The 21,689-nt window shown below is 46.9% G+C and overlaps 1 protein-coding gene across 2 annotated transcripts in view; it reads right to left on the bottom strand.

Moving 5' to 3' along the window:
- pard3bb (par-3 family cell polarity regulator beta b) overlaps positions 1 to 21,689 on the bottom strand; it is a 1,556,033-nt gene that overhangs the window by 1,223,357 nt on the left and 310,987 nt on the right. The window lies entirely within an intron of this gene.

Genomic DNA, 21,689 nt, shown 5'->3' with positions numbered 1-21,689 from the left:
CACAGTCATGTCCCCTGGGATGTAATGATTTTCAGCAAAGGAGATAGTATTTTCCACAGCCAAAGGATCTCCCAAACTCCTGACTAAAATATTTTTTGTTGGGCGGTCACTACAGTGACAATCCATTATAGAATACCAGCAAGGGGATACAAACAGTAAGGCGCTATGACCAGATAATTGATTTTAGCAAGGAATAAATATTGGCCAGGACACCAGAATGGCCTCCTTCTGCACTGTAAATTCTATGTTCTATGTAAAGAGCCTTGGGATGTGCTTTGGCCATGAAGGACACTATTTAAATGTCTTTCATTGTTTTGCAGAGGATTCCTTTCAAAGTATTTGCGGCAATTTTGATTTGATTAAGGTCCTGCAAAGCATCTTGGGCTGTTTAACTACACTGAAAGCTGCTGCATAAATGCAAAATACACATGTATACGTTGCTCGACTGGGTGGCTTTCCTTCCACCTCCACACCACCTAAAGCAAAGGCCAAAGATCTGGAAGTGACAGCTCAAGGGTTAGCTAGGCGCATTGTTCCTTAATGACAGAACTATTTAAGCACGAAGGCCGGGCCATTGCAAGAAATGGAGGGCCAGCATCTAGAGCTAGACTCACTTTGTGTAGATGCCAAGAGATTCCGCAACTGATTTTGTCCGATATATAAATAGAATATCCTTGCAATCAACTGACAAATCATGTGTCAAAAGTTACTGTAATCAGAAAAGCTAATCCATTAGTGCGTTCATTATCGTAGAGTACACTGCCAGCCACTGTCAGTGTAGAACAGACCAAAAACTGACGCATGCAATTAACACCTTGGAGTGGCTGCAGTAACAAATCCTTGCATTTGTATGGTATCTTCTGACTTGGGTTAAAACAGTATCAATTACCAAACAAAACTTGATTCCAAGACACATGAAGAGATGTCAGTACAGGTGAGTTAAAGCTTGATAGGATTTCAGGAGAACCTGGTACAGAACGATTGAGCAAGGGAAATTCCAGAGTTTAGATCCAAAGCACGGTTGCCAAAGAAGGGATGAAGGAAAATGGGAATGTGAATGGTGACTATACTTCAAAAGTGTACACTTCATTAATGGGCGGCACGGTAGCACAGTGGTTAGCATTGTCGCTTCACAGCTCCAGGGTCCCAGGTTCGATTCCCGGCTTGGGTCACTGTCTGCATGGGTTTCCTCTGGGAGCTCCGGTTTCCTCCCACAAGTCCCAAAATACGTGCTGTTAGGTGAATTGGACATTGTGAATTCTCCCTCTGTGTACCCAAACAGGCGCCGGAATGTGGCAACTAGCAGCTTTTCACCGTAACTTCATTGTGGTGTTAATGTAAGTCTACTTGTGACAATAAAGATTATTATATTATTATAAACGCATCCTCACATATGTATTATTTTCTACATCAAAGGTATACATGCTATGTTCAAAATGAGGAATTGGATACCCATCTCATTCCTAGCCTTGGCCAAAAGTGGAATCTGACTTGATGCCCCAACTAACCTTTAGCCTTTGCCCAGGTTGCCTTAGCTCAATAAATACAGAAAATGTTGTAAATAGTCACCTGATCTGGCAGCATCCGAGGAGAAAGAAACAAGGAGTTAATATTTTGGGTTCCTGACCCTTTTCTCGCCACAGATACTACTGAACCGACTGAGCATTTTCTGTTTGTATTTCAGATTTCCAGCACCGACGATGTTTTTGCCTGGTCCAAGTTTAATTTTGATGTTTAAGAGGCTCGTTGTATATTGAAATTTCTAAATTACACAACGTTACATACGATACCTAACTTTGACTGACTGCTCTTTTAATTGTGCCTGGCTGGCTTGCCCTCAGCAGGTCAATAAAAGTCTTTCTCGTCCAGGGGCAAGTTGGCTCTGGGCGGAAAGCTGGCCATCAAACCGTCAATGTCAGCGATGCAGAATGGAACATGTTTTCCATTTGGCCAAACTTGGATCAAACACAAGTGGGTTTCAATGCCAGAGCCTGGGTCATTCAGACAGTTCCTGGGTCATTCAGACAGTTCATATGGGCTTTTGTTATTTTGTGATCAGCTTTTTGCACTTCGACTTTAAAAAAAAAAAATGTTTTTATTGTTTTTCGCATTTTATGTTACACATTTCAGTTCATAAGTTAAATTACAAGTTGCAAAACCGCACAATATACAAAGCAAAAACAACCAAGGAAAAATTTAAATTACAAACGAGATAAACCAAAGAGCAAAAAAGAAAACAGAAAAGAAAAAAAATCACTGTATATATTTACATGTTCTCTTCTCCCATCCCTCTATTGCCGAAGTCCCCATTTGGCCAACCTGCCTCAGATATACTCCCCAGTGTGGCCCAAGCGTGTACACCTTGTTTTTTTTTGTTGTTCTCTTTGATTTTCCACCTGCCCTCGGGTCTGTCCTCTACCACTCTGTCCCTTGTACCTTGCGGTCTTTATTTTGTGAACTTCCACCGTCCCTCCCCCTCCCTTTCCCACCCCCACTCATATTCCTTTATGTTCTATGGCTCATTCGTGTCTCCACCGCCCCCCCCCCCCTTCCCCCCCCTCCACCCAACTCTACCAACTCTACAGGTTGCTGGCTACGAACAGTTCTTGGAACAAGTTAGTGAATGGCTTCCACATCAAATGGAAGTCCTCTTACGTCCCTCGGATGGCGAATTTTATCTTTTCCAGTTGGAGGAATTCTGGTCGGACAGCCAATCTGCAGCTTTAGTTGATGCTGCCGATCACCAGCCGAGTAGGATTCTCTGGTGGGCTGTTGGGGAAGCAAAGGCTAGGGCGTCGGCCCTCCTCCCCATAAAGAGTTCTGGCTGCTCTGAGACCCTGAAGACTGCCACTCTTGGGCAAGGCTCCACCCTCATTCCCACACAACCTTGGACATTGCCTCAAAGAAGGTTGCTCAGAAACCGACAAGTCTGGGGCAGGCCCAGAACACGTGGGTGTGGTTGACTGGGCATCCCAGGCACCGTTCGCATTTGGCCTCCACCTCCAGAAAGAACCTGCTCATTTGGGTTCTGGTTAAGTGTGCTTTGTGCACCACATTTAGCTGCATTAGGCTAAATTTGGAGTTTGCCCTGTTTAGTGCTTCGATCCAGAGTCCTCCCCCTACTTCTATACCTGGTTCCTCCTCCCATTTTTTCTTTGCCTCATCCAGGGCTGTAGCGTACCTCCTCCAACAGTCGCCCATACAGGTACCCACAGTTCCCTTCCCTAGGTCACCAGCATCCAATAGTTTCTCAACTAGTGAGTGTCCTGGTATCTGTCATCTGTATACATGTCTCTAACCAACAGTTTCTCCTCGTCTTGTCTCCACCTTTTGAAAGTGGCATCCATTGTTGCAGGCATAAATCTGTGGTTGTTACAGATGGGAGCCATAGTGCACATTTTGGTGAGGCTGAAGTGTTGTCGCATCTGATACCACGTTCAGAGCGTGGCCACCACCACTGAGCTTCTTGACTATTTGGTCGGAGGGAATGGGAGTGCAGTTGGGACTAGAGCTCAGAAGGATGGCCCTGTGCAGGAACTCTCCTCCATCCTCACCCATTCCGCTCCCGGTTCCTTGACCCATCCCCTCACTCTTTCTGCTGTGGCTGCCCAGTGGTAGAATTGTAGGTTTGGGAGGGCCAGGCCTCCCATGCTTCTTTTCCTTTGTAGGACCCTTTTTTGGATCCCTGGGCTCTTTCCCTCACTCCCAAAAGAACACCATGATTAGTTTGTCTACCATGTTGAAGAAGGCCTTGGAGATGTCAATCGGGAGGGATCTGAACAGGAAGAGGAACCTGGGCTTTACATTCATTTTGATCATCTGCACTCTGCCCGCCATTTGGGTTCTTTTTGACTTCCTCCACCAGACCAGTTAGGTTCCATTTGTGAATCCGTTTCCAGTTATGGGTTATTTGGATTCCCAGGTAGCAGAATTTGTTTTGGGCTCCTTTGAATTGTAGTCCCTCCAGCTCTGCTCCAGCTCTGCCCCCCCCGCCCCCCCACCCCCCCCCCCCCGCCCCCTGCAGGTTTACCGAGAAGATTTCACTCTTGCTCAGGTTGGGTTTGTAGCCCGAGAAAGCTCCAAACTCCTTTAGGAGCTTCATAATCCCTTCCATGCTGGCCTGGGGGTGGCAGATGTAGAAGTAGAGGAGCAGGTCATCGTAATGTGAAACTCTATATTCTCTGGATAGCTCTCCAGTCTTTCATCATTCTGATGGTGATCGGCAGTAGCTCAATTGCCAGAGCAAACAACAGTGGGGACAGCGGGCATCCCTGCAGCTGGTGGTGTTAGTCTGTACACTTGCCATGGGAGCGCTGTACAGAAGTTTCTCGCAAGATGTAGACCCTAGCCCAAGCTCAAACTTTCCAGTACCTTGAGATACTTCCACTCCACTCTGTCAAAGCCCTTCTCTGCATCCAGGGAGATGCTCACTTCTGGTGTTCTCTCCCCGGGTGCGGTCATTATCACATTCAACAGGCAGCTGATGTTCGATGTTAGTTCCCTGTCCTTGACGAAGCCAGTCTGGTCCTCTGCGACCACCTCTGGTTCGCAGCTCTCCAGCCACTTAGCCAGGAGTTTTGCATCTTCGGCAATTCGGAATGCTGTACGCAGCCAAGCTCTGGGTGACTTTCCATAGAACATAGAACATTACAGGCAGTACAGGCCCTTCGGCCCTCGATGTTGCGCCGACCTGTGAAACCACTCTAAAGCTCATCTACACTATTCCCTTATCGTCCATATGTCTATCCAATGACCATTTGAATGCCCTTAGTGTTGGCGAGTCCACTACTGTTGCAGGCAGGGCATTCCACGCCCTTACTACTCTCTGAGTAAAGAACCTACCTCTGACATCTGTCCTATATCTCCCCTCAATTTAAAGCTATGTCCCCTCGTGCTATACATCACCATACAAGGAAAAAGGCTCTCACTGTCCACCCTATCCAATCCTCTGATCATCTTGTATGCCTCAATTAAGTCACCTCTTAACCTTCTTCTCTCTAACGAAAACAGCCTCAAGTCCCTCAGCCTTTCCTCATAAGATCTTCCCTCCATACCAGGCAACATTCTGGTAAATCTCCCCTGCACCCTTTCAAATGCTTCCACATCCTTCCTATAATGCGGCGACCAGAAATGCACGCAATACTCCAGATGCGGCAGCACCAGAGTTTTGTACAGCTGCAACATGACATCATGGCTCCGAAACTCAATCCCTCTACCAATAAAAGCTAACACACCGTACACCTTCTTAACAACCCTCTCAACCTGGGTGGCAACTTTCAGGGATCTATGTACATGGACACCGAGATCTCTCTGCTCATCCACACTGTCATGAATCTTACCATTAGCCCAGTACTCTGTCTTCCTGTTATTCCTTCGAAAATGAATCACCTCACACTTTTCTGCATTAAACTCCATTTGACACCTCTCAGCCCAGCGCTGCAGCTTATCTACGTCCCTCTGTAACTTGTAACATCCTTCCGCACTGTCCACAATTCCACCGACTTTAGTGTCATCTGCAAATTTACTCACCCATCCTTCTACGCCCTCCTCCAGGTCATTTATAAAGATGACAAACAGCAGTGGCCCCAATACAGATCCTTGTGGTACACCACTAGTAACTGGACTCCAGTCTGAACATTTCCCATCAACCACCACCCTTTGTCTTCTTCCAGCTAGCCAATTTCTGATCCAAACTGCTAAATCACCCTGAATCCCACGCCTCCGTATTTTCTGCAGTAGCCTACCATGGGGAGCCTTATCAAACGCTTTACTGAAATCCATATACACCACATCAACTGCTTTACCCTCATCCACCTGTTTGGTCACCTTCTCAAAGAACTCAATAAGGTTTGTGAGGCACGACCTACCCTTCACAAAACCGTGTTGACTATCTCTAATCAAATTATTCCTTTCCAGTTGATTATTCATCCTATCTCCTCTAACCCTTTCCAAGATTTTGCCCACAACAGAAGTAAGGCTCACTGGTCTATAGTTACCAGGGTTGTCTCTACTCCCCTTCTTGAACAAGGGGACAACATTTGCTATCCTCCAGTCTTCTGGCACTATTCCTGTAGACAAAAATGACTTAAAGATCAAAGCCAAAGGCTCAGCAATCTCCTCCCTAGCTTCCCAGAGAATCCTAGGAATCCTAAACCCAGGGGATTTATCTAATTTCACACTTTCCAGAATTGCTAACACCTCCTCCTTATGAACCTCAAGCCCTTCTAGTCTAGTAGCCTGAATCTCAGTATTCTCCTTGACAACATTGTCTTTTTTCTGTGTGAATACTGAAGAGAAATATTCATTTAGCACCTCTCCTATCTCCTCGGACTCCAAGCACAAATTCCCACTACTGTCCTTGACTGGCCCTACTCTTACCCTAGTCATTTGTTTATTCCTGACATATCTATAGAAAGCTTTAGGGTCATCCTTGATCCTACCTGCCAAAGACTTCTCATGTCCCCTCCTGGCTCTTCTTAGTTCTCTCTTTAGGTCCTTCCTAGCTAACTTGTAACTCTCGAGCGCCCTAACTGAACCTTCACGTCTCATCTTTACGTAAGCCTCCTTCTTCCTCTTGACAAGTGTTTCGACTGCTTTAGTAAACAACGGTTCCCTCGCTCGACCACTTCCTCCCTGCCTGACAGGTACATACTTATCAAGGACACGCAGTAGCTGTTCCTTGAACAAGCTCCACATTTCCATTGTGCCCATCCCCTGCAGTTTTCCTCTCCATCCGATGCATCCTAAGTCTTGCCTCATCGCATCATAATTGCCTTTCCCCCAGATATAACTCTTGCCCTGCAGTATATACCTATCCCTTTCCATCACTAAAGTAAACGTAATCGAATTGTGGTCACTATCACCAAAGTGCTCACCTACCTCCAAACCTAACACCTGTCCTGGTTCATTACCCAGTACCAAATCCAATATGGCCTCGCCTCTCGTTGGCCTATCTACATACTGTGTCAGGAAACCCTCCTGTACACATTGGACAAAAACAGACCCATCTAAAGTACTCGAACTATAGTGTTTCCAGTCAATATTTGGAAAGTTAAAGTCCCCCATAACAACTACCCTGTTGCTTTCGCTTCTATCCAGAATCATCTTTGCAATCCTTTCCTCTACATCTCTGGCACTTTTCAGAGACCTGTAGAAAACCCCTAACAGGGTGACCTCTCCTTTCCTGTTTCTACCCTCAGCCCATACTACCTCAGTAGACAAATCCTCATCAAACGACCTTTCTGCCACCGTAATACTGTCCTTGACTAACAATGCCACCCCGCCCCCTCTTTTACCACCTTCCCTGAGCTTACTGAAATATCTAAACCCCGGCACCTGCAACAACCATTCCTGTCCCTGCTCTATCCATGTCTCCAAAAGGGCCACAACATCGAAGTCCCAGGTACCAACCCATGCCGCAAGTTCACCCACCTTATCCCGGATGCTCCTGGCATTGAAGAAGACACACTTTAAATCACCTTCCTGCCTGCCGGTACACTCCTGCAACTTTGAAACCTTACTCATGACCTCACTACTCTCAACCTCCTGTATACTGGAGCTACAATTCTGGTTCCCAATTCAGTATACTGGAGCTACAATTCAGGTTCCAGGACAGGGAATATTATTCAACCGCACCGGCGGACGCAGATGAGTTTGTCCACAAACATGGGCTGGGACACCAGCCGTTGCCGGTGTCCAAATGGACATAAAAACCTCTGGGTCTCCATGCCCACTCAGGAGGTCTACCCGAATCAGACGTGTACCCGTCTGAACTTGTGAACATGAACTGATACGATCGTTGCTCTCTGTTCTGTATTTGTGCATGAAACTAACTGTGTTTGATTTTTTTTTTAGTTACAGCTCTGCAACTATGAGAAAAAAAGTGAAAAGGGGGATGTAGTGATCTTTACATGGGTATGAGCAGAAAGGGCTGATGGGTAATGGAAAGACCACTAGGGGGCAGCACTGACGTGTTATAAAAGGGGAAGCAAGCAGCCCTCTGGCCTCTTTGGCTGATTAGACTGTGAGGAGAACAGAGGCAGAGATTTAGCTCAGGGCTGCTAGGGTGGTCAGGCCTAGTTGTATAGAAAAGTTGCAACCTTTCTACTAGTACAGTTCTTCAAGGAAGAACTCACGCAGTTATTTAAGTTGTGTTGCTCAATAAACCTTCTGTAAAACGTCTGGATGACTTTGAGCCTTCTTCCAAAGCTTCTATTGTAACTGAGTTGAGTAGCACAGATCACCTGCCTTACAGGTAACAAAACAGCCTGTTCCCCCTTCCTCCTCCTCACCCCCGCTGCTCTTGCCCCCTCCTTTCTGAGACTTAGCTGCAGAATTTTAAAAGGGCAGTTCAGTCCCGTGCAAATAGTTTCTCAGTGTCTCGATACTCTGGGGTGCCTGGCCCAATGCTGGTTATGTTGTTGTCTTCCCAGCCCATGTTTGTGGACAAACATATCTGCGTCCACCGGTGCGGTTGAATAATATTCCCTGTCCTGGAAAGTCACCCGGAGCTTGGCTGGGTACAGCATTCTGAATTGCACATTAAAACAAAGGACCGCCTTGACTTTGTTAAATTCTGCCTGCCGCTTGGCCACGCCTGCCCCAATATCCTGATACACCCGGATCAAGTGACCCTCCCAGTTGCAGGACCTTGTATGTCTCACCCAGTTTAAGATCCTTTCCCGGTCTTGGTACCGGTGCAGCTTTGCGATGATGGCCCATGACTGTTACCTGGCCTTCGACATGGGCCGGTGTGACCTGTGGCCTCTGTCTACTTCTGCAGGCTTGGGGAAGATTTCCCTTCCCACCAGTTTGCCGAGTATTTGGGTCACGGATTCCATAAGATTTCTGCCCTCGGTTCCCTCTGGTAGGCCCACAATGCGGTGGTTCCGGCAGCGCACCGATTTCCTTGATCCTGAACCTTCTCTTTTATTGTCTCTTGCGTCGCCATCAATCTTGCCATTTCTGTCTCCAGTGCGCCGATCCGGTCGCTCTGGTCGGTCTAGGCCTTCTCCAGCTCCCTGATCATCGCTTCCTGGGTCTCCAGCCTGCCTTTCCCAATGCCACTTGCAGGGTGACCAGTGCCTCTGCTACCGCCACTTTTTTTTTTATATAAACATTTTATGGAGGTGTTTATGGTTTTATAACAGTAACAGAAAAAACAGTGTACATACAAATATAAACATAGTGCAAAAGCCATCTTCCTCTCTCACAGGTCCTGCCTTTCCTGTCCCCCAACTCTGCCCTAAGCTAACCCCACACACCCCCTTCTGCTGACGGTTAATTTTCCCTAAAGAAGTCGACGAACGGTTGCCACTTCTGGGCGAACCCTAACATTAACCCTCTCAAGGTGAACTTGAGTTTCTCCAGACAGAGAAAGCTAGCCATGTCAGATAGCAAGATCTCAGACTTCGGGGGCTTTGAGTCCCCCCAAGTTAATAATACCCATCTCCCGGCTACCAGCGAGGCAAAGGCCAGAACGTCTGCCTCTTTATCCTCCTTGAATCCCGGATCTTCCGACGCTCCGAGAATCGCCACCTCTGGATTCGGCGCCACCCTTGTTTTCAACTTTGGACATGATGTCCGCAAACCCCTGCCAGAATTCCCTAAGCTTTGGGCATGTCCAGAACATATGGACATGGTTCACTGGTCCTCACACACACCTGTCTTTCACCCCAAAAGAACCTGCTCATCCGGGCCACTGTCATGTGAGCTCGTGCACGACATTAAATTGCATCAGGCTGAGCCTGGCACATGTGGACGCGTTGACTCTGCTCAACGCATCCGTCCATAGACCATCCTCTATCTCTCCTCCTAACTCCTCTTCCCATTTGTGTTTCAGCTCCTCGGTCTGTGTCTCCTCTGACCCCATAAGCTCCCTATAAATGTCCGAAACCCTCCCTTCTCTCACCCACACTCTGGAAACTACCCTATCCTGTATCCCCCTTGGTGGTAGGAGTGGGAAGGTTGAGACCTGCCTGCGTAGGAAGTGCCGCGCCTGCAGTTACCTAAAGTCATTCCCTCCCGTCAGTTCAAACTTCACCTCCAGTTCCCTCAAGCTGGGAAAGCCCCCTTCGATAAACATATCGCCCATCGTCTCGATCCCTGCTCTCTGCCACCTCCGGAACTCTCCATCCAGCCTTCCCGGGGCAAACCGGTGATTATTGCAAATTGGGGACCAGACCAATGCTCCCTCTGCTCCCACATGTCTCCTCCATTGCCCACAGACTCTCAGGGCCGCGGCCACCACGGGCCTAGTAGAGTAGCGTGCCAGCGGGAACGGCAGAGGTGCCATTACCAATGCCCCGAGACTGGTGCCCTTACAAGATGCCGCCTCTACTCGCTCCCACACCAACCCCCACCCACCATCCACTTCCTAATCATGGCTATATTCGCCGCCCAGTAATAATCACTAAAGTTCGGGTGTGCCAGCCCGCCTTCCCCCCGGCTGAGCTCCAACATCCCCTTTTTAACTCGCGGGGTCTTACCCGCACATACAAAGCCCGAGATCATCTTGTTGACCTGTTTAAAAAAGGACCGAGGAATAAAGATGGGGAGACACTGAAACACAAGCAGGAATCTCGGGAGAACCGTCATTTTCACTGTCTGTACCCTCCCAGCCAGTGACAGCGGGAGCACGTCCCACCTCCGAAAATCTTCCTTCATTTGGTCTAGATTCGGGCCAGATTAAGCTTGTGCAGCCGTTCCCGCGCCACCTGGATGCCTAGGTACCGAAAGCTCCCCCAATCGCCTCTCCTGCCCCCTTGCCTGGATCGCAAACATCTCGCTTTTCCCCCATGTTCAATTTGTAGCCTGAAAACCGGCCAAAATCCCCCAGAATCCCCATAATTTCTTCCATCCCTTCCAATGGGTGCGACACATACAAGAGCAGATCGTCCGCGTATAGTGAGATTCTGTGTTCCAACCCCCCCCGCTCCCCGGACCAGTCCCTTCCCGCCCTTTGAGGCTCTCAACGCAATTGCCAGCGGTTCTATGACCAGTGGGAACAACAGCGGGGAGCGGGAATTTTCCACTTCAGATCCGACAAAAAAATCGGGGGAAAAGGTCCAAAGTTCCGACCCAAGCTGGAGCCACCAAAGGTGCGAACTACTCCTTCATAGCCGCCACCGGAAGTCCGCTACTGCCACTTTAACCATTGCCATCATCTTTGTTTCAATGGCCACCTTGAGCTCCTGGAGTTCCTGCATTAGGAACTCCCTTCATTCGTTTATCGGGGAGATGCCCTGCGTGTGGTCTGGCGATCCTTTTCATTCAGGTGTTGGTTGCCTGGTCCTCAACGTCCCACGTGCTTGCCATCGCCTCAGTCCTTCTCTCCAGGCTTTTGCTGCGTTTGCCTTCTTTTCGGCCCCTGGAGTTGGTGCCGCTTGGTATGTCTTGTCCTGATGGTGCTGGAGAAGGGCGAGAGGATTTTCCTCTGGTTTTAGTGTGCTATTTTGGGTTTACAGCACCTAAATTTGAGTCCCCACTAGGAAAGCCAACTTTTGTGCATCCGCTCCGCACATTCCCAGTCGAGCACACTTTTTGACTCATGACTATGTGACAATAAATACAGGCTCAAACAACAACTGTAGAAATCTTTGTCAGAGGAGTTAAGAAGTACATTCCTGTTTCTCACCAATTTGTGATTTTCTTTTTAAAAATAATCATCGAGCCAACAGTAACACACAAAGAATGGGTCACCTTGCCTATCGGCTTCCTAGTGCTGTTTGGAACCCATCCTCAATGGAGCATTGAGGTGGCGGTGAAAGTTTCTCTCACTGTGGTAAACCCACCCTCGAGTCAACAGCTGCTGCTGGAACATAGCCAGGATCAGGAACTCCAGGATTCAGGAACTATGGGCTCACGTAATTCCAGCCAACCAGCAATTCCCTTAAGCACTGGGTATACTAATGAGAGCAATGGTTCCCTGAGGAGTAGGCGGCACTACCTTCCATCAGTCAGGATCCCTGGCCATATCAATAATTTTTCAGTGGGCTTAACACATGGAAAGCCACACACTTATTGGAACAGCTTAGATACATAGGAATGTGCCTTTATCACCAGTCTCTGAAGAGTACAGCCACTGTAAAAATGGGAATCTCAGTTGGGTTTAAAGGCAATACTTTTCTTTTAAAAAGCAGTGGAATTATCTTGTGTCCTGGCCGATATTTATCGCACAACCAACATCACTGAAAAAAACTGATTACTTGGTCCTTACCTCGCTGCTGTTAGCGGGACCTTGCTGTGTGAAAATTGGCGGCCGCATTTCCTACATTACAACAATACTTCAAAAATACTTATTTGGCTGTAAAGTGCTTTGGGACTTTCCAAGGTCATGGAAAGAGTTGTATAAACACAAGTTCTTTATTTTCCCACATTCCATCCACTCATATTTCTTTGTCAAATGATACCAAATTATAAGCACTTTTGTGCCCATTGCACTGTACTTAGCACTGCTGCCAAGTACAAAGTCATTTCATTCCAGGACCCTTGAAAGCGGCACAGAGGGGAGATTTCAATCAAATTAAAACCAGGTCTTAGAGGAGATAGGGTAGTGGTGCACAATCTATCTGCCTTTGCATAGACCTTATTAATATCAATGTCTGGTTGCAGATTTGTAACTAAATGATGCAGTTTGTTGGTTCTGGATTCATAACAGGAACTCAGTCTAACATCCTGCAAAAAAGTACTGAAGATAGGAATGAGGAGGAAACATAACTCATCACTTTAAATATACAGAAATCGAAGCCAGCTACATTACAGGAAGCAAATTCAAAAGAGCGAGGCTTCCCTAGTCACCACCTGCACCAGAGAGGGAGGACATAATGCTGCTGCAATAATCTCTTAGCTAGGGCAATGATGCAGCTGCAGAATGAAGGCCAGGTATTTCCCCAAAGGGATGGGTGGGGCAAGGAGAAAGAGGCAGAAGAGGGAATCATTCCAGGATGTCCTCACTTGGCTCATGGAAGTTAGCTCTGGGATAGCATCTGCAGAAGTCTGGGAACAGTTTGCCAGTCCATCCTCTTGAAGGATGTGCAGCAGCCCAAGAACAAAAGGCAAACTTTAATTAGGAGTAAATTAAACTTTTAAAAAAGTGACCAAACTAGTTTCAGTACAATTGTGCAACACATGCTCTGATTGACCAAAAGGCAGTGGGTAGGAGAAGAGTGGAGAATACAAGAAAGCAATACCTATATTAATTGGAACGGAAAATGTTGTCAAGATTTTCCACTTCGTAATCTCAGTGGGAGTAGGAAATTGTGACACCTGCCATTTTACCAGAATGGAATTCGGAATCATAACTGCAGTCCTTTTATCCAACATTTTTCACAACCTCAGGATGTCCCCACAGAGCTTTGCAACCAATTAAGTACTTTGCAGGTATGGCTACAGCTGTAATGCAGGAAATACAGCAGTAGATTGTAGCCAGCAAGCGCCAACAATCAGCAATATGGGAATGACCAGTCTATTGTAGTGACAGTTGGAAGAAATGCCCCACGTTTCTTTAAAAGAGTGCATTTTACATCCATGTGAAAAGGCAGAAGGAGACTGGGTTTAATGTCTAATCCAAACAGCCATGCTGAGAGTGCAGCACTCCCTTAATACTTCACTGGGAGTGTCAGCCTAGATTCTATGCTCAATTCACAGGGGTAGGACTTGAGCCTGCTACCTTCTGGCTCAGAAGCACAAGTGCTGTCAACTGAGCCATGGTTAACACTGTCCTGGCACTCAGCCAGACAGCAGTGCAGCATTAAAACTGACATGTGCAACTATTGGGCAAGGGCAAGGACAAGGTTGGCTACGATGGACCTCCATGGTCTAACTGTCTGCCAACATTCTTTGCAAAGATCACAGAGAGGGAAATTACCAACAGACCTGCAGCTTTGGGAACGCTGCCAAATTTCTATCTGCCCTTGGTCCCTAGACTACATTTCAGTCAACAATCTAGCTATCGATTTATGTGCCTGGTGCTTGATGTCTCTTTCCATTTCAAAAGCTTCAGAGAGATAAACTGCACCACTGCGCAGATTAAAAATACAATTTTGATCAGAGCCTGTATATCCAGCGCCAATACAAAACTTTTTGCAAGCTTTATCATCCTTTTTTGGCGTCAGCTCAAGAGGACATCTGCTGCAAAGACTGATGAGATTTCCAAATTACCACAGATTGAAAATATGGGGAGGAGTCATTGTGGATCATGTAATCTTTTTCTTTTCCCTGCTATCTGAACACACCATCAATTATTCCGTAATTATGTCACTACTGTAACAAAATGGATCAATTCAAACAAATTTTTTTTTAAAACCATCTTCGGAAGCCAAGGGAGAAACAGAGTTACACAGAGAATACTGGGAGATTCATACTAGGATTAAGTGTGTGATGTATAATGGTGTTTTATATTTAGGGCTGTCAAAATCAGTTTTAAACAGATAAATTCACAGATAAAGCCCAAACTTGTCATGCATGGTAGAAACGGATTTCCTCCTGAATTTGAGAGGGAGGGGGAAAAAGATTCCTGAATTTGCCATAGTTTTTTTTCAATCACACGCAAAGAGTCGTCAGGCCAAGAAACGCAAAAAGGACCTTCAAAAGCAACATCATTAACATAATTGTTTGCACTCCACAATGTTAATGAACTATTCACAGCAGCCACAAAATTACATTTCAGCATCAAATAATTTCATAATCACATATAGAGTTGCCATCTCTGTTTGGCCGCAATCCTGCAGATTTTGAAGACCTTTCACGTCTTTTGTCCTCTCTGGGGACTGCCATTAGCACCTTTCACATGATGTGGAGATGCCGGCGTTGGACTGGGGTGAGCACAGTAAGAAGTGTTACAATAGCTTTCGGAGCACTGGTCCTTCCTCAGGTGAATGAAGAGGTATGTTCCAGAAACATATATACAAATTCAAAGATGCAAGTCAATGCTTAGAATGCGAGCATTTGCAGGTAATTAAGTCTTTACAGATCCAGAGATAGGGGTAACCCCAGGTTAAAGAGGTGTGAATTGTCTCAAGCCAGGACAGTTGGTAGAATTTTGCAAGCCCAGGCCAGATGGTGGGGGATGAATGTAATGTGACATGAATCCCAGGTCCCGGTTGAGGCCGCACTCATGTGTGCGGAACTTGGCTATAAGTTTCTGCTCGGCGATTCTGCGTTGTCGCGCGTCCTGAAGGCCGCCTTGGAGAATGCTTACCCGGAGATCCGAGGCTGAATGCCCTTGACTGCTCAAGTGTTCCCCGACTGGAAGGGAACATTCCTGCCTGGTGATTGTTGTGCGATGTCTGTTCATTCGTTGTCGCAGTGTCTGCATGGTCTCGCCAATGTACCACGCTTTGGGACATCCTTTCCTGCAGCGTATGAGGTAGACACCGTTGGCAGAGTCGCACGAGTATGTACCGCGCACCTGGTGGGTGGTATCCATGTCGATGATCTGGCACGTCTTGCAGAGATTGCCATGGCAGGGTTGTGTGGTGTCGCGGTCGCTGTTCTGAAGACTGGGTAGTTTGCTGCAAACAATGGTTTGTTTGAGGTTGCGCGGTTGTTTGAAGGTAAGTAGTGGGGGGGTGTGGATGACCTTGGCACCTTTCACATCGTTTGTCCTCTCTGGGGACTGCCATTAGCACTCTTTCCCCTTGGTTTCTGTGGCCATAAGCACCCGGTTTCCCTGGGTTTCTGTGGCTTTGACTCATCTTTCATTCTCACTCTACAGTATAAATATTTCCCACTTTCTCTGTCTGTTAGCTTTGACAAAGAGTCATCGGACTCGCAACGTTAGCTCTTTTCTCTCCCTACAGATGCTGCCAGACCTGCTGAGATTTTCCAGCATTTTCTCTTTTGTTTCAGATTCCAGCATCCGCAGTAATTTGCTTTTATTCCTGCAGATTTTGTCAGCAGACCTCTCCCCTCGGAGTAGCCACACCAATGGCCTTCTCCCAAGTCTCCAATTTTTCTTTTATATATTATAACCAACAGTCAAAAATGAAAACCTATTCCTTCCAGGCATGATGATTTTTTTTTTTGTCCTGGTAACATGAAGCATCCTGGAGATGAATATTTAATTCCTGGAGAGTCTGGGAAAACCCTGGAAGATTGGCAACACCAGCTGAGACTTGAGCAACATTTGCCCTTTATTATACACGATGGTGATTTTTAGCAGTCAACATCGTGCAGCACACAATTTATTCACAAATACAATCTTGCTAAAATAGTTTGGCAATATTTTAGGAGCATAAAAACTTACATTACTTTTGCAGCAATCACCGAGGTCCATAAAAGTGGTTTTCATCAACAGTCTAAATGATTGTTTGCTGAGATTTAACTCAGCTGTGCCTGGATAGTCTCTTGCTCATTTTCTTTTAGTGAGGTTTAATTAAAAACTGATTTTCACTCATTTCTTCCAAATTTACCCACCATTCATTTGTCCTTCAACCTGGACTTTCTCTCAGATTTTCAGTTAAAAGATAAAATTGTTTTTTGTTTACTTCAACGTTGTTGAACAACATAATGAACTGCAGAGTGCAAGTCAGTATTGGAATAAGAGCCATAAGTATATCATGGCAGCAACAGAAATGAGAGGCATGTTACAGACAGCATATTTTATTAGCTTATTTTGTTTTTAAAAATTCATTCATGGGATAGGGACTGGTTAGATCAGCATTCAATGTCCATCCATTATTGCCCTTCAGAAGGTGGTGGTGAGCTGCCTTCTTGAACTGCAGCAGTCCATGTGGTGCAGGTATACCCACTGTGCCCTTAGACCCAACAACAGTGAAGGAGCAATAGATTTCCAATCAGGATGATGAGAGGCTTGGAGGGGGATGTATACAACAGTGAGAAAACAGAAAATATTGCAGCTAAGCGACGAACTAAGGCATTGAAATTATAGCTTGAGCATACTAACATTTTGTGATGGTACTGAATAATAACTGTTAATCTAATTCATAATCTTAAACTAAAGGGACTACGTCTGTCATAAAAATTATTTAAAAGTTTTATGTGGGCATAGTCAGTTAATATACTAAGAGTCCCATTATGATGATCATCACAATAAGCATGGGGGGGAAAATCACTGTTTGATCTCCCCGCGGGCTTCATAGACTAAGAATTCCCGATAGTGCTGGGCTGGGATGTTTGTGTTGTGCACTGCAGTAGTGGTTTTATTTTCAGTTTAAAATAATCCAGTTTGGCCTTTCACTCTGCGCCTCCTGGAATTATTACATTGGTAAAGAGGATCAAGCACAGGATTTTGAGCAGCCTTTTCGAAACTGCCCGATGACAACTCCGGTGAGAAACAATACAAAATGATAAACCCGGAAATGCTCTTGTTTGGGAAGCTCGAGCCTTATGATGCGGACGTGGAGGACTGGCCTCATTATGCGAAATGCATGTGGCTACATCTTCCGCGTCAACGGCATAGAAGGGGATGACAGACATTAAGTAATCCTTTTGACAGCATGCAGGTCTCAGACGTTCAGCATCATTAAGGGTTTAACGTATCATGCAGCCCCTGACACTGAAATATTCATCGAGCTTGTGGATCTACTAAAGAAGCGTTATGACCCTAAGCCGTCCTGACTCCTCCAGTGTTGCCGATTCAACACAGCTGGGAAGACGCCTGGAGAACCCGTGACAGAATTCTTGGCTAGATTAAGAAGCTGGCTGAACACTGCGAGTTCGGCTGATCTCTGACCGAGATGTTACGTGACCGTTTAGTGTGTGGCATCAATAATGTCACAATACAAAAAGAGTTGTCGGCAGGACCCACCCTGGACCTCAAAAGGGCTTTCCAGTGGGCACTATCATTGGAGGACACCGAGAAAGGGACCCAAGAACTCCATGGGATGACAGACAATAGCATTCTCAGACTGGAGGGGTTGGGGAACGGGGGGTGGCCTTATACAGGAAACAAACATATGGAGGGGGATGCGTGGGAGAGGCGTATCATGTAGAAAAGCCAGAATTCCCAGTGAAGGCGCCAATGCCTCACCCAGGTGGCAACGTGGTATTGTCGCTGGACAATTAATCCACAGACCCAGGATAATGATCTGGGGACCCGGGTTCAAATCTCACCAGGGCAGGTGATGGAACTTCAACTCAATAAAATATCTGGAATTAAGAGTCTAATGATGACCATGAAATCGACCATTGCCGATTGTTGTAAAAACCCATCTGGTTCACTAATGTCCTTAGGAAGTCTGCCATCCTTACCTGGTCTGGCCTACATGTGACTCCAGACCCACAGCAATGTAGTTAACTCTTAAATGACCCCTGAAATGGCCTAGCAAGCTACTCAGTTGTATTCAACCGCTACGAAAACACCAAAAAGGAATCAAGTCGGATAGACCACCCGACATCGAACCAAGAAAACCCAGCCTTGCCGACTCTCCTTCCTAACATCTGGGGGCTTGTGCCAAAGTTGGGAGAGCTGTCTCACAGTCTAGGTAAGCAACAGCCTGACATAGTCATACTCTCAGAATCAGACCTTGCAGAGAATGTCCCAAACACCACTATCACCATTCCTGTCCTGCCTGTGAGACAGGACTTACCCAGCAGAGGTGGTGGCACAGTGGTATACAGTCGGGAGGGAGTTGACCTGGGAATCCTCAACACCGACTCTGGATTTCATGAAGTCTCATGGCTTCAGGTTAAACATGGGCAAGGAAACCTCCTGCTGATTACCACGTACCATCAGCTGATGAATCAGTACTCCTTCATGTTGAACAGCACTTGGAGGAAGCACTGAGGGTGGCAAGGGTGTAGAATGTGTTCTGGATGGGGGACTTCAATGTCCATCACCAAGAGTGGCTTGGTAATACCACCACAGACTGAGCTGGCCGGGTCCTAAAGGACATAGCTGCTAGACTGGGACTGTAGCAGGTGGTGAGGGAACCAACAAGAGGGAAAAACATACTTTAAAAAAAAAAATTTAGAGAACCCAATTCATTTTTTCCAATTAAGGGGCAATTTAGCGTGGCCAATCCACCTACCCTGCGCGTCTTTCGGTTGTAGGGGCGAAACCCACGCAAACACGGGGAAAATGTGCAAACTCCACACGGACAGTGTCCCAGAGCCGGGATCGAACCTGGGACCTCGGCGCCATGAGGCACAGGACTAACCCACTGCGCCACCGTGCTGCCCCAGAAAAACATACTTGACCTCATCCTCATCAATCTGCCTGCTTTAGATATATCTGTCCAGGACAGTATCAGTATAAGTGACCACCGCACAGTCCTTGTGGAGACAAAGTCCCAGTCTTCACATTGAGGATACCCTCCATCGTATTGTGTGGCACTACCACCGGGCTAAATGGGATAGACTTCGAACTAGATCTAGCAAATATCCCCATCCTCAATGATGGAGGAACCCAGCACATATGTGCAAAAGACAAGGCTGAGGCATTCGCAACGATCTTCAGTCAGAAGTGCCGAGTGTATGATCCATCTCGGACTCCTCCGGAGGTCCCTAGCATCACAGATATCAGTCTTCAGCCAGTATGATTCACTCTACGTGATATCAAGAAATGGCTGAAGGCACTGGATACTGTAAAGGTTATGGGCCCCTGACAATATCTGGTAATAGTACTGATGACTTGTGCCCCAGAACTTGCCGCACCCCTAGCCAAGCTGTTCAAATACAACTACAACACTGGCATCTACCGGGCAATGCGGAAAGTTGCCCAGGTGTGTCCTGTGCACAAGAAACAGAACAAATCCAACCAGCCAATTACCGCCCTATCAGTCTACTCCCCATCATCAGCAAAGTAATGAAAGAGTCATCAACAGTTCTATCAAGTGGCACTTTCTTGTCAATAACCCGCTCACGGACGTTCAGTTTGGGTTCTGCCACGGTCACTCAGCTCCTGACCTCATTACAGCCTTGGTTCAAACATGGACAAACAAGCTGAATGCCTGAGATGAGGTGAGAGTGACTGCCCTTGACATCAAGGCAGCATTTGACTCAATATGGCATCAAGGAGCCCTAGCTAAACTAGAGTCAATGGGAATCAGGGAGAAAACTCTCTGCTGGTTGGAGTCATACCTGGAACAAGGGAAGAGAGTTGTGGTGGTTGGAGACCAATCATCTCAGCACGAAGACATCACTGTAGGAGCTCCTCAGGGTCGTGTCTAGGCCCAACCATCTTCAGCTGTTTCATCAATGACCTCCCTTCCATCATAAGGTCAGAAGTGGGGATGTTCGTAGATGACTGCACAATGTTCAGCACCATTCGTGACTACTCAGATAATGAAACAGTCCATGTCCAAATGCACCACATGGCTTAGACAATATCCAGGCTTGAGCTGACAAGTGGCAAGTTACATTCGCGTCACACAAGTGCCAGGCAATGAACATCTCCTACAAGAGAGGATCTATCCACACCCCCTTGACATTCAATGGCACTACCATCACTGAATCCCCAACAATCAACATCTTGGGGTTTACCATTGATTAGAGCCTGAACTGGACTAGCTACATTAATACTGTGGCTACCAGGGCAGATCAAAGACTAGGATTCCTATGGTGAGTAACTCACCTGCTGACCCCCCCCCCCCCCAAAGCCTGCCCACTATCTACAAGGCACAAGTCAGCTGTGTAATGGAATACTCTCCACTTGCCTTGATGAGCGCAACTCCAACAGCACTCAAGAAGCCCAACACCATCCAGGATAAAGCAGCCCCACTTGATCGGTCTCCCTTCCACAAACATTCAAACCCTCCACCACCGATGAATAGTGGCAGCCATGAGTACCATCTACATGATGCACTGCAGGAACTCGCCAAGGTTCCTTAGACAACACCTTCCAAACCCATGACCACTACCTTCTCGAAGGACAAGAGTAGCAGATACCTGGGAACTCCACCACATGGAGGTTTTCCTCCAAGTGACTCACCACCCTGACTTGGAAATATATTGCCGCTCCTTCACTATCGCTGTGGCAACATCCTAGAATTCGCTCCCTAACAGCACAGTGGGGGTACGTACACCTCATGTAATGCAGCGGTTCAAGAAGTCAATTCACCACCACCCTCTCAAGGGCAACTAGGACAATTCCCATTCACCACCACTCTCCTCCGCCTGGCTGAACCCGTTCTATCTCTTAACAACTTCTCCTTTAACTCATCTCACTTTCTCCAAATCAAAGGTGTAGCAATGGGTACCCGCATGGGACCTAGCTACGCTTGCCTTTTTATGGGGTATGTGGAACATTTCTTGTTCCAGGCCTATCCGGGCCCCCTCCTACAACTCCTTTACCAATACACTGATGACTATTTTGGTGCCGCGTCATGCGCTCGCCCGGACCTGGAAAAATTCATCAACTTCATTTCCAATTTCCATCCCTCCATCACTTTCACCTGGTCCATCTCAGACAGTTCCCTTCCCTTCCTTGATCTTTCTGTCTCCATTTCCGGCATTAGACTATCTACTAATATCCACTACAAGCCCACTGACTCCCACAGATATCTGGACTACAGCTCTTCGCACCCTACACCCTGCAAGGACTCCATCCTTTTCTCTCAACTCCTTCGCCTCCGTCGCATTTGTTCCGATGATGCCACTTTCCAAAATGGTGCTTCGAAAACGTGTTCCTTCTTCCTCAACCATGATTTCCCACCTACAGTTGTGGACAGGGCCCTCAACAGTGTGCGGTCCATCTCCCACGCCACTACCCTCGCCCCCTCCACTCC

This window comes from Scyliorhinus torazame, chromosome 2 (genome assembly GCF_047496885.1).
Source record: "Scyliorhinus torazame isolate Kashiwa2021f chromosome 2, sScyTor2.1, whole genome shotgun sequence".
Taxonomy (NCBI): Eukaryota; Metazoa; Chordata; class Chondrichthyes; order Carcharhiniformes; family Scyliorhinidae; genus Scyliorhinus; species Scyliorhinus torazame.
Note: the sequence above shows the minus strand (reverse complement) of the source record. Positions and strands in the feature narration are given on the sequence as shown.